This window comes from Amblyomma mixtum, chromosome 10 (genome assembly GCF_055824585.1).
Source record: "Amblyomma mixtum isolate Tamu chromosome 10, ASM5582458v1, whole genome shotgun sequence".
Lineage (NCBI taxonomy): Eukaryota > Metazoa > Arthropoda > Arachnida > Ixodida > Ixodidae > Amblyomma > Amblyomma mixtum.
Genome location: NC_143021.1, coordinates 146,086,923 through 146,099,331, shown reverse-complemented (window position 1 = coordinate 146,099,331; position 12,409 = coordinate 146,086,923).

The following is a 12,409-nucleotide window of genomic DNA, read 5'->3' as shown; positions in this document are numbered from 1 at the left end:
CCATGAATTTTTGAAATATGGCCGGGGCTGCAGCTACGCCAAAAGGCAGTCGCTTGACTTTGTACAAGCCTTTCAGTGTGTTAATTGCCAATAATTCAGCAGTTGACTCGCTCACCTTCAGCTGCTGATACGCCTGGGTGAGGTCCAATGTGCTGAAGACTCTTGCGCCACGTAGTACACTGAATACTTCTTCAGGTGTCGGTAGCGGGTAAGAGGACGCTTTAGTCGCAAGATTGACGGTGCTCCGGTAGTCTCCGCAGAGGCGTATGGTTCCGTTCTTCTTGCGAACTACGACAAGTGGTGTGGCCCATTCTGAATGCTGCGTCGGCTCGATGACACCTTGCTGCTCCAGTTTGTCCAACTCTTTTTCAACTGAATCTCGGAGAGCAAACGGCACCGGCCTGGCCTTCAGAAATTTGGGTTGCGCGTTGTCCAACAACTCCAGTGTGACCGGGGGCCCTTCGTTTCCTGGAATCTCTTCCGAGAATACTCTTTCGTATTTCTCTTGCAGTTGCTCAACCATGTTCTGGCTCGGCGTCTGGTGTATGCCGCATATCATCACGCCTAGTGGAGAAAACCAGTTTCTCCCTAGAAGGCTTGATCCTGTGCCCTTCACAACAAGCAGAGGTAGCGTATGGGTCTGGCCGTTGTAGTTAACCTGCACGTTGGCAGAGCCCAATAGTGGCAGATTCTGTCCTGACCACGTTCGCAGGTGCGTGTCGTCTTGTTGCAGGGCGGGTGCGTCAGATGGCCATGAAGTTCGGAACGTGTCCTCACTGATCAGAGTACAGGCTGCGCCGGAGTCCACCTCGAACTTAATCAGCTGGTGATGTACGCTTACTTCTGTAAAAATCTTCGGTCGCGTGCCGAGATTCATGGTGTTCAGGTCGTACAACACAGATGGTGTTGCTGATGTTGTTCCATGGAGATCAGATAGCGGCGTATTCTCTGAGGCGTTGACGCTGTGATTAGGCTGGGAAGGTGACTTTATCTTGGCAAGTCTCCGTTTCGTAATGCATGCTCTTTCGATATGCCCTCGCTTGTGGCAAAAATTACACGTGGCTGACTGGAATCGACATCCCTGGGGGTTGTGTTGGTCGTCACACCACCAGCAGCGTTGTGCCTTTTTGACCGATTTTACAACAACAGAAGGCTTGCGCACCTGGTTGCTTGTCTGGTGTACCGGCTCGGTGTTCCGGCGAATCCCTCTCTGCTGGTGACCGGCGCTCTCCGCTCGAACGGCGATGTCGTAAGCTTTGCTGAATGTGAGGTCCTTCTCAGCGAACAGGCGCTGCTGCAGTGACTCGTCACTCAGTCCGCACACAAATCTGTCGCGTAACATCACGTCCAAGGGAAGCATGGTGGTGTTAGCAGAAGAAGCTGCGTCTCCCTCCTGCCCGGTAGCTGTTGTCGACAGCGTTCCAAAATTGCAGTCGGCAGCGAGCTTCTTGAGCGCGGCTACGTAGGCGCTCACAGTTTCTCCTCCCAGTTGATCTCGTCGTTGGAAGCGAGCCCGGCTGTAGACCTCGGATGGCCTTGGGTCGTAGTGCTTTTGCAGCGCTTTTACGATGTCGTCGTAAGACACTGCCGCTGGTGTGCTTGGCTGAATAAGGGCGCAGACAGTATCGTAGGTCTGCTCCCCGCACAGCGTCAGCAGGTTGGCCCTCTTCAAGGCTGGGTCTGTGATGTTGTTAGCTTCAAAGTAGAACTGAAGGCGTCCAACCCACGATGACCACGATGAGCCGTTGAACTCTGGTATCTGATTGGGAAACCCTCGCGTAGGCATGGCTTGTCAATAGCGTTGCGTAGCGCGGGTCGAATCCACTTTCTCGTCGCCACCTTGCTCCTCAGGGAAGAATGTAAGCTTCATATTAAGTGTTCAAAAGTGGCTTCACGCGCATTTTAACCGTTAGCCATAGCAGCATTGACCAAGAGCACCACATCATTGCCTTCTCTGCTCGGAAGGCAGCGCCATTTTTTTCAGTTATCTACATCCTCCTTCTTTTCATTCTTGCTCTTTATTTTCTGTGTCTTCCACATCTGCAAATCACCAGTGTGCCCACGTGAAGCGTCACATGGCAAGCATTGGTTTTCATTTCATTTCAAAAGGGGTCGGAACTTCACTTTATGCGGTAGCACCACAGGCGTTTGCACAAACAACTGCACGAATGACAACCCTCTAGTCCGCGGGCGCACGACTCCTCGTCTTCCCAGGCCTGCGTGCCAGGGGCGGAGAGAGAGGCGCCCTTTCGTTGCGAAAACACTACTGGAGCGCAGCTCGGGTCGTGGCGGTGCGGCTACCAAACGACCTTGAGTCGCCGTTGCCTAACAGCCCGGGTAGCTACTGGGGTAGTAACTCGGGTAAGCTCGGGTAAGTTCGGGCGATCGTCGTGCCATCTGCGCGAGAGGTTGCTCGAGAAGAGCAGCATGGGTCGCAAAATCCCGACGGGTGGCTGAGATAGAAACAGCCACCTGCCAGTTCAGTGGCGCATCGTTTAACCGCTGCGCCACTGATCTGGCAGTGGTATATGAGGACTCGCCGCCAACTATGATTCTTATGTAGGAATTACCAGTTCAGCATACATGGGCATTAACCCACTAAAGATATCATGCCACACCCCTAAGGCGGAGTTTAAGTGCCCCCTCCAATTGAAGAATGAACACCCGATTTCGCAGGTCCACTTGGTTTAACTACGTTAAACCCCTATCAATTTTTTTGGCGGAAATAAAAGTTGTTTCAATAAATCAATCATAGCCCCGCCGCGGTGACTCAGTGGTTACGGCGCTCGGCTGCTGGCCCAAAAGACGCGGGTTCGATCCTTGCCGCGGCGGCCGAATTTCGATGAAGGCGAAATTCCAGAGGCCCGTGTGTTGTGCGATGTCAGTGCACGTTAAAGATCCCCAGATGGTCCAAATTTCCGGAGCTCTTCACTACGGCGTCCCTCATAGTCTAAGTTGCTTTGGGACGTTAAACCTCAATAAACCAATAAACTAAACCAATCAATCATAATTAAAGCTCCAAATACGTCAAAGCTCTGCTTTCCTTTATGTTCGCCAAAACCTTTTCATTCTTGCTGAGGGCGCTGGCAAGCATTAAGAGGCAATCAGAATTGGGGAGGCAACCGGCCGGAAAAGAAGAATTTCGCTATTTTCGCCTTATACAGAAAAATGCCCAAGTGATGCGCAAGCTAGGTCATAAGAAGTTAAGATAAATCGCAACATCAATTGTCTTAGAATTTTAAATCTGCTGCGATTCAAACATCGTTATGCCTGGAGTGATCAAAACACTTGTTACAGCACCTGGTTACCGCGTGCATTTCGCCTCCATAGAGGGAAGAATATTTCTTATCGGCACTAACTGCGGCATCTGTCCTCAGTAATCGTGTCATAAGCTGATTAACACTGTGTTGTGACCTTCTATAGGGTTACTGCAGTGGATGTGCCTCAGAATCTTGGTTATAATACAAAAATACAACTCATATTTTTTGATAGCAATATACACCAAAATTCATTATTTTACGACGCCGACTTCTTTTTTTTTCCAGGAATCATAGGCAACCTGTGTTTATTTCGTTTCTTTTTTTTTAAATCACGTTTCGACTCCTTACGGCGCAGAGAAACGCATGCAATCCCTTAGTAAAAGGTATCCAGGCGACATGTTTAGTTTTTCGAACATGTGGGGGGCACATGTGATGCTACTGAAGCTTAAAATCTCTTCACTGGACTCTCAAAGCACCACGGTACTTCTGGTTGGCGTAAGTGTTCATTCGCGGCTCAGATGAAGTCATGTGTGGTTCGAATACTTGCACGAAGGGTTTACATTACACAAGAGATGTTGTACATGCCTCCCTTTTCTATAATCACTTAGGCTACATGGTCGCCATGACCACTACATTCGTTCTGTTTTTCTTCTCTGCTCGGAAAGGAAAACATTTCAACTCTGCTTGGTGGTGCACGATAGGCCTTTTGCCTGCATTCCATAAAGCCCACATTACTGACTATTCATGGTCGTTCCTTCCTTCTTTATTCTTGACTGAATACACTCTACATCTTGGGATGGAGACACAAGGCTTTTGGAAGGTGATCATTTGAAAAACCAATGCCATCACGCCAGACACGCAGCCCCAGTGAAGTTCAATCAAAAGTAGTGGTGACCCTGAAGAAAGGCTGAAGAAACAGCATATTGCTACAATTTTTCTCATGTATAGTGCCAGTACTAGCTGCGCAGAATATATGGGCCCTGGGGCAAGAAAAGTGTGCATAACGTGCACATTGGTAACTCACACTTCTATATTTTTTTCTCGTCTCAGGCCTTTGAGCAAGCGATAAAAGCATGCCAGGAGACGGGACATCAAGAACTTCAAGAAAGCGCGAGCAGGAAGGCCTTTTTCTTCCATTTTGCACTAGTAAGTATACAGCGGCACCAAGACTGATACTTTGGTGGTAAATGATTACTACCACAAGTGCAAGCTTAACAATTCAGTAGGTCAGACTTAGCGAAATGAGATTCCAGGCGATGAACAACACATTCCAAATGAAAAATATACAAACGACTTCTATGCGTCTTTTGGTTGCTCTTCGTATCAAGGTAAACTCGCATAATTGTAGACAGCACGCAGGTCGACGAAGCTTTTAGCGCTGGAAGACATGGAGAGAACGAAGTGGACAACACCGGCGGACATTCAGCAGATTTTATTCAACGCAAGTAGAGGTTTTTTTACACCCTGTTTATGCCCGAACATAAAATAATTGCCACATGTTATCAAAACGCGTCCCTACACATCACACAGCTTATTTTTTTCCTCATTTTCAAGATATGTGAACTGTTTCTTCCAGAGCGATGTAGCATTATTGCCGACTCGCTTATCTTTCAGTTGTTTTATATTTCTGGCTTGCACAATCTCACATGTTGCTTGTTCTTTAATCCTCCTTATGTGTTTGCATTCCTTGAAAACCACATGGCACCCTACCTTAAAAATGAGTTTAAACTTAGTGCCTGTGTTTTCTACTTCGCTCTCTCTATGGCTGCAAGGCTACAAGTTTTTCATGATTAACCAACTTGCTGGAATAGCCATCCTGGTCAAATACTCAGGCTCATTGTACTTCCTCACGTATATTCAATCAATATATACCGTCTTGTTCAAAACTAACTGAGCTACAGGGTTCGTTTACAAGCATTTTATTGGAGCCCTTGCTGCACCGCTAAAAACCAAAAGGTCTCAAAAAATGAGAAGTGTTGTCCTTATCTTGTATAGATTTAGTGCTTAAGAGATGTCGTAAGTGCTCGACTACACGGCTCGGAAACAAATCTAGTAGCGCGCTTACTTTTGGCCATGACGGTACAGCTTGATTGAATCTGTGCGGAAGTGAACCTAACTAAAAGCATATCGTGTAAGACAGGTAGGTTACATAAAAAGAATGCAACACAGACCCCTTATACAACAAATGAAGTGTTATAAGTATTCTGCACATGAACTGCACCTATTATTTGCATCAGGCTAGTTCTAGTTTACTGAAGAGCGTTTTGTACTTATAGCTTTCGTCAGATTCTGTGTGTTTAAGAAACATTTCTGAACCTCAAACTGTGCGCAACAAACAACTCTAAGTACAGGTCAGCATGAAGTATCGGGCGTCCAAACTGCAACATGAGTAGTTATATAGTGTTTCTTCAGCTACTTTGATAGAATGGCTTGCAGGAAAATGTGCCAATAAATAAAAGTAAGCAGCAAATCTACATGCCTCTTGCCTTGTGTACGCGTTTTAGTAACCTCACTCGGCGGACAGATTTAGCTGCGTAAGAGTCCGCATAGCCCAAACAACGGCGGGCGCACATGTCTACGTGACGAGCGTTCGAAATACCTACAGAGTCTGAAAAGATGGAGTGTGTTACCAGACAGCGTCGCACCTGTAATTTTCCATAAAGGCCCACGAACTACACGTTGTCAAGTCTACTATTGAGATTCTTAGACAATAGCCTTCTTGGGACCAGTGGTAGGAAGTATATTTATTTCATGTTATGGGTGAAACAAAAGCAGCGAAATGTCATCATCACGCATGTAAGGAAAATCCCGCTTGTTATCAACCCAACTTCGACTACTACAGCGACATACCGCCTAGCGGTACGAATAGGTGGAGCGGAGCAGAGGGTTAAATTTCACACTGAAGGAAGGAGGGGAAAATTGTACATATTGTATGTGTTTTTTGTTTTTCCTTGCCTTTATCTGCAATTGCATATTTTCGAGGAACAACCAATTGCCCTGAACTGAAGTATAAATTGCGTTTTTACATAACATCGGATTTATTTTTCTCACTTTATATAACACCAGGCGTTATTTTGTTAGCGGAGATAATGTTGTTGTTTACATCAGTAAAGATGGCACTAATCCTGGTCTCAATTTGTTTTCGTTTGCGACCAGTGCTGAAGGCTGCGCCATTAAAGCGCCAGAGGTGGGAACGTGCAAACTGCTACATTGCAGTCTTTTCGGTTGCATTTTTACACATTTATGCATTGAAATTTCTTGTCAATGTTTAAATTTTCAAAACCTAATCAAAAAGATAGCGCGTCCTCGCAGCTCTTCAACATACTGATACAGAAGCACAGTGTGGCGACACACTGCAAAATCTTCCGCGTCATTTCGCGATGAGCTGTGGTAACAGTTGTCTTTTAAATGCGATACGTATAGGTTATCGTCTTGCAGGAACCACCCGGCTTCTCAATAAATAAATGGCCTTATTGGTCCAGAGGATCGTGGCGTCACACGGACCGCCAAATTTGAAGGCCTCAAATTGTAAACACGGCAGCCAACAAGCCAACTACGATCATATCCTATGCGATTGCAAAATACATCCACCTCCAGGTGGTCTAGTGACCGCTCCTTCGCTCGAGCTCTGACCCCAGAACGTAAGTTCTGGCATGAAGTGGGCTGAAAAAGTCGCCGAGGGCTATGTAATTTCGACCACTTAACGCGACTTCTTAGCACCAAGCTCTTTCCGCCGAATAAAATGTTTTACAATCAACCTCTGAAGCGGCAGAAGAGGCAGCTATAGCCCACACCCTAGCGCATACCCAAGAGAGCACCATTCTTAGAGACTCTAAAATGGCTATCACTAATTCCGCGAAAGGAAGAATAACAAACATCTCTCTTAAAATACTTAACAGCAGCAAATGTTCATCAAATTACTCCGAGCTGATATGGGTCACTGCCCTTTCGGGGAATCCGGGGAACGAGGCAGCCAAAAATAAAGAATGGGGTATCGTCAACAGCGCACTGAATAACTCTGGCTCCCTGAATTTTACGAAGGACTCTATGATCACATATCATGAAATAACCAATCATTTTACACTACAGAGAATTTTTCCCTTCGAACAAAATCCTGACTAACGAACAATAGGTTATGTGGCGTCGTCTACGGACGACATCGATACGCACCCCACCACTCCTCGGGAACAATTATCCTGATCAGTACAATAGAAAATCTAAACACTGCAGCCAACGAATTTACTACGATGTCATCCTACCGGACTGAAAAACAGAGCCACTCCCGGGTGACATAGTTACCGATCCTTGCTAGCGTGCTGGCTAGCTCTTACCCCAAAACCCAAGTTCATGCAGTGGAGTGGGCTGACAAAGTCGTCGAGAGCTATGTACCATCGTCCACTTTACGCGATCTCTTAATTGCAAGCTCTTTCTTACGAATATAATGTATTACGGTGCATCGAGTACGATGATCGAGTACTGTTCGTTTCATTATCCCATGGCATTATACTAACCCGATCCAGTTTTTCCCCTAAACCCATTAGTTCCCATTAATGCACATTAATCTCTCCACTATATCTAATAATCCACATTAATTCATTGAGTTTGGTGCATGGTGGCCTGAGTTGCCTATATGCCATAAAACCCAACACAACACATTAATCCAGTTAGGGAGGGGCTACTTACGAAGTTTTGGAGGTCCAAAGGAATATTTGGGGGCAGTCGAACTTCCAAACTCTTTCGCGTTTTCTTTACAACTGTTGCCAGGAAGGCCCCCATTTTTTTCATCTCTGTCGTTTGACCCTTCCTTAATTGTTTTCTTCTTGGTGCGATTAAGGTATCCACATGCTGTAGGACTGCTACAGTACCTTTCTTCATCTACTTATAACCGCCTACTCTGAGAAGCGCGCTGAACAACCGAGGGTCATCCGCAAAACACAGGGATGGATGGATGGAAAACTTTATTAAGCAAGTGAGTTTGGACCGTACAAGGTCTCAGGGCCCCCATTGAAACACGATCGGTGCTTTTCCATGGCGGTGAAGTCCATGTGACGTCCGCGTATCGTGGAATTGCAGTGTGCATTACAGAATCCAAGATGGTGGACAATCGGTCGACAATCACAGATACACACTGATTTCGCCCCCATTGAAACACGATCGGTGCTTTTCCATGGCAGTGAAGTCCATGTGACGTCCGCGTATCGTGGAATTGCGGCGTGCATTACAGAATCCAAGATGGTGGACAATCGGTCGACAATCACAGATACACACTGATTTCGCCCCCATTGAAACACGATCGGTGCTTTTCCATGGCGGTGAAGTCCATGTGACGTCCGCGTATCGTGGAATTTCAGTGTGCATTACAGAATCCAAGATGGTGGACAATCGGTCGACAATCACAGATACACACTGATTTCGCCCCCATTGAAACACGATCGGTGCTTTTCCATGGCAGTGAAGTCCATGTGACGTCCGCGTATCGTGGAATTTCAGTGTGCATTACAGAATCCAAGATGGTGGACAATCGGTCGACAATCACAGATACACACTGATTTCGCCCCCATTGAAACACGATCGGTGCTTTTCCATGGCAGTGAAGTCCATGTGACGTCCGCGTATCGTGGAATTGCAGTGTGCATTACAGAATCCAAGATGGTGGACTATTGTGATACATTCCAGCGGCTAAAAAGACACGGACGAAGGTAGACGAGACAGGACGAACGCCGGACGAACGCCGGATGGTGGACAATCGGTCGACAATCACAGATACAGACTGATTTCGCCCCCATTGAAACACGATCGGTGCTTTTCCATGGCGGTGAAGTCCATGTGACGTCCGCGTATCGTGGAATTGCAGTGTGCATTACAGAATCCAAGATGGTGGACAATCGGTCGACAATCACAGATACACACTGATTTCGCCCCCATTGAAACACGATCGGTGCTTTTCCATGGCAGTGAAGTCCATGTGACGTCCGCGTATCGTGGAATTGCAGTGTGCATTACAGAATCCAAGATGGTGGACAATCGGTCGACAATCACAGATACACACTGATTTCGCCCCCATTGAAACACGATCGGTGCTTTTCCATGGCAGTGAAGTCCATGTGACGTCCGCGTATCGTGGAATTGCAGTGTGCATCACAGAATCCAAGATGATGGACAATCGGTCGACAATCACAGATACGCATCGAGCCTGTGAAAACTACCCGGCTGGCGAGGTGTCACCTTTAGCCTACCATATTCTAAAGCTAACAGTACGGGACTTATAACCTTTACCCAAACGCATAGCTTCGGCTCCAGGCCATTAGGGTCTTAGAGCCAAAAAGTCCGCGGACACAGCCGCCCAAGCTCATACCCTCCGGGCACCTCATCCTGGCTCCTCCGGCTCAGTGATTAGGCAACCGCTGCAGCGGTTCAGGGAAATTCTGGATGACTGTTGCGAACGCTGTTAGCTTTTCCCGGTCCTTGCTAAGGGCCTAAGTAAAGCCAATGAGCGAAATGTGAGGCGCCTGCGGACCAGCAATTTGTTGCGTCTTACAATAGAGAAACATTTGGACCCCAGAATTGATTGGCGCTGCCAATTTTCTTGTCTTAAACACTGTCTTAAACTATAAATAGTAAAAACTTTTGAATCACTAGCTGCATACTTTTCAGAAGATACGATATAGGATGAACCCGTACGGTATATCGTTAATAAGTTGTCTAGAACTATTCGCGTCATGCGCTGTCACTGGAATTATTTCCCTGCTTCAGTTAATGCACTGTTGTGTTATTCTTTATTTTTCTCTACATTAAACTATGCTTCTTTGGTATGGTCCACAACAGCAGCAACAAACGATAACAAACTACCAGTACTGCAGAAACAGTTCTTACGCCTGGTCTGTAATGTTCCGTCTCGCTCCCAGGCTATACAACTATTTAAAAAGCACAATGACGTTCCTGTTACATTTTTACACAATTAAAAACTACGCCACATTATAAACTTGTAATATTAAAATAATGCTGCAACTAAATGCCGAACAAACTACGGAAAACAGATGTTAAAACATTCATTGCCGCGTTTTTAAATCACCTTTTAATGGAAACAAATACTGACATGTCCTCAGCTTCATTAAATAAATTGCGTGTCATGTTTGCTTTCTTCCTATTTCTCCAGTCTCTCTTCCTATTTCTTTTTCTCTCTTCTTTTGAATCCCTCCGGCATCCCTTCCCCCCAGCCAGTTGAGCTTTCCAACGAGAAGGGTTACTGCGTCTTTCGTTTCATCAAAACCAGTCCCAAGCGTTGGAAAATTGTTTTTTTAGAAAAGAAAAAGGCACAGTGATTGCCGGCTTGGTGGACACCCGAAGCGTGCCGTAAGGGAAGGGAGGAAGGGGGAGTCAAAGAAGAAAAGTGGCGACGTACCGTACTGGAGGCCACCAGAATAATTTCGACCACCTCGGGAGCTTTAACGTTCACTTACACCGTACAATACACGGGCGCCTTTACGTTTCGGCTCCATGGAAACGCGTCCAAGCGTTTGGTGGCGTTTTACGTCCACGCGCTCCACATGCCTGACGACTCCGAAAGTTCCACTCGGCACCGCTACGCGGCACAGGGTGGTCGCCTAATTGCGGGGAAGAGCTAGGCATGGCCAACTGAAGGCAAATATGAGCCCCACAGAGTGCCACTGCGAACAAAGAGTTCAGAAATTTTTATCCTAACTAAAGCTCCCACGCCTGTCGGTAGAAAGGCGTTGCGTCTTTCAAGTATATCTGTACTCCGTTTCACAAGATGTTTGCAGCACTACGAAAGGTAGAGCTCTCTCGACGAATCAGTATGGCACACACTACTCTAGTGTGTTCCTACGCGCCTGTTCGTCCGCCAATTACTGACAGGTGGCTACATCATGTGAAAGAAGCCGTACTAGTTGTTAGCTTCTTTCTACGTCTAGCAAGCGGCGCTTGATGTCTTTTTATTCTTTCATCTGTCTGTTTATGGAAATGCGGATGCCCGTTCCAAAGGGACTGACCGCACTTTTTCATTTTTTTTTTGTCGCCACCGGTTCGTATCAGTTCCTCTGTTTTCACGTCACAGTTGATTTCAGTGTTCCTGTCATGTGTGTAAAAATTGATTTATTCCAGCGTGATCACCGTACTATTACGCTGGGTCGAATGCAAGCCGGGACAGCCGAATGTCGTGGTGACGAAATGCAAAACAAGCGCAAGCGCTGCGCGAAAGTCGACGCACAAGCGATCAAAACTAATCCGGAGCACTCCACTCAGGCGTCTGCCTTATCTCATAAGAGACGATGTCGTTCTCATTTTCGTTACCGGAGTGTCTAGCGTTCCGTCCAGACGGAACATTTGCTGCTTCTGCAGTTCCGTCCAGACGGAATATTTACTGCAGCTAGAGTTCCGTCCATACAATAGACAGTTTTAGTTTCACGTACACAGAAGCTTCACGTAAGTAGAGCGCTTACGGGTCGCCAGTGCGCATGCGCAGAACGTGAAGTGTCTGTGTGGGTTGCACGGACCTACGTGAGATTTGGATCTTTGGGTTGCGGTCTTCACGTTGCTTGCGTACGTGGCGTTGGCAAGATGGCGGCGCCCTGCCCGCCCGCTTCACAACGATAACAGCTTCGTCGCTAATCCCTCGACGTGGTATCGTGCTGTAAGCTGCTGAATTTCCCTTCAGTTGGTCCATTCTTGCTCTCGCATGACGTTTTAGGTGAGAACTAGCTTTTGTTTTCCAGATAGAAATCCGTTTTCGCAGCTTCTAAGCCTGACGGAGAAGCGTTTGTAGTCGTCATAGCAATGAGTGTGCCGACGGTCTCGTGAGACCACGCCAAGCTCAAAACCTAGCAAGATATCGCGAGAACCTCGGCACAGTCAGCGGAAAAAGCAAAACGGTGCACGTTTTGCCTCCGTACGTAGACGTCGTCAACATGAGTGGGACACCAGCGCACCTTCGCTTCTCGAAAAGCGATGATTTAAATATGATGCGGGGCGTGAAAGAATGCAATCCCTTTGAAGATAACATGCAACATACAGTTCGGTGGAATAAAATTGCTCAACGTTTGTCAGAAGACAGGGGGAAAGTGTCTACCGCCCGCACTGCGGTTTGGCCTGGCTCCGCTCTAAGCAGCTCCACTAAGCAAAATTAGTTTTCT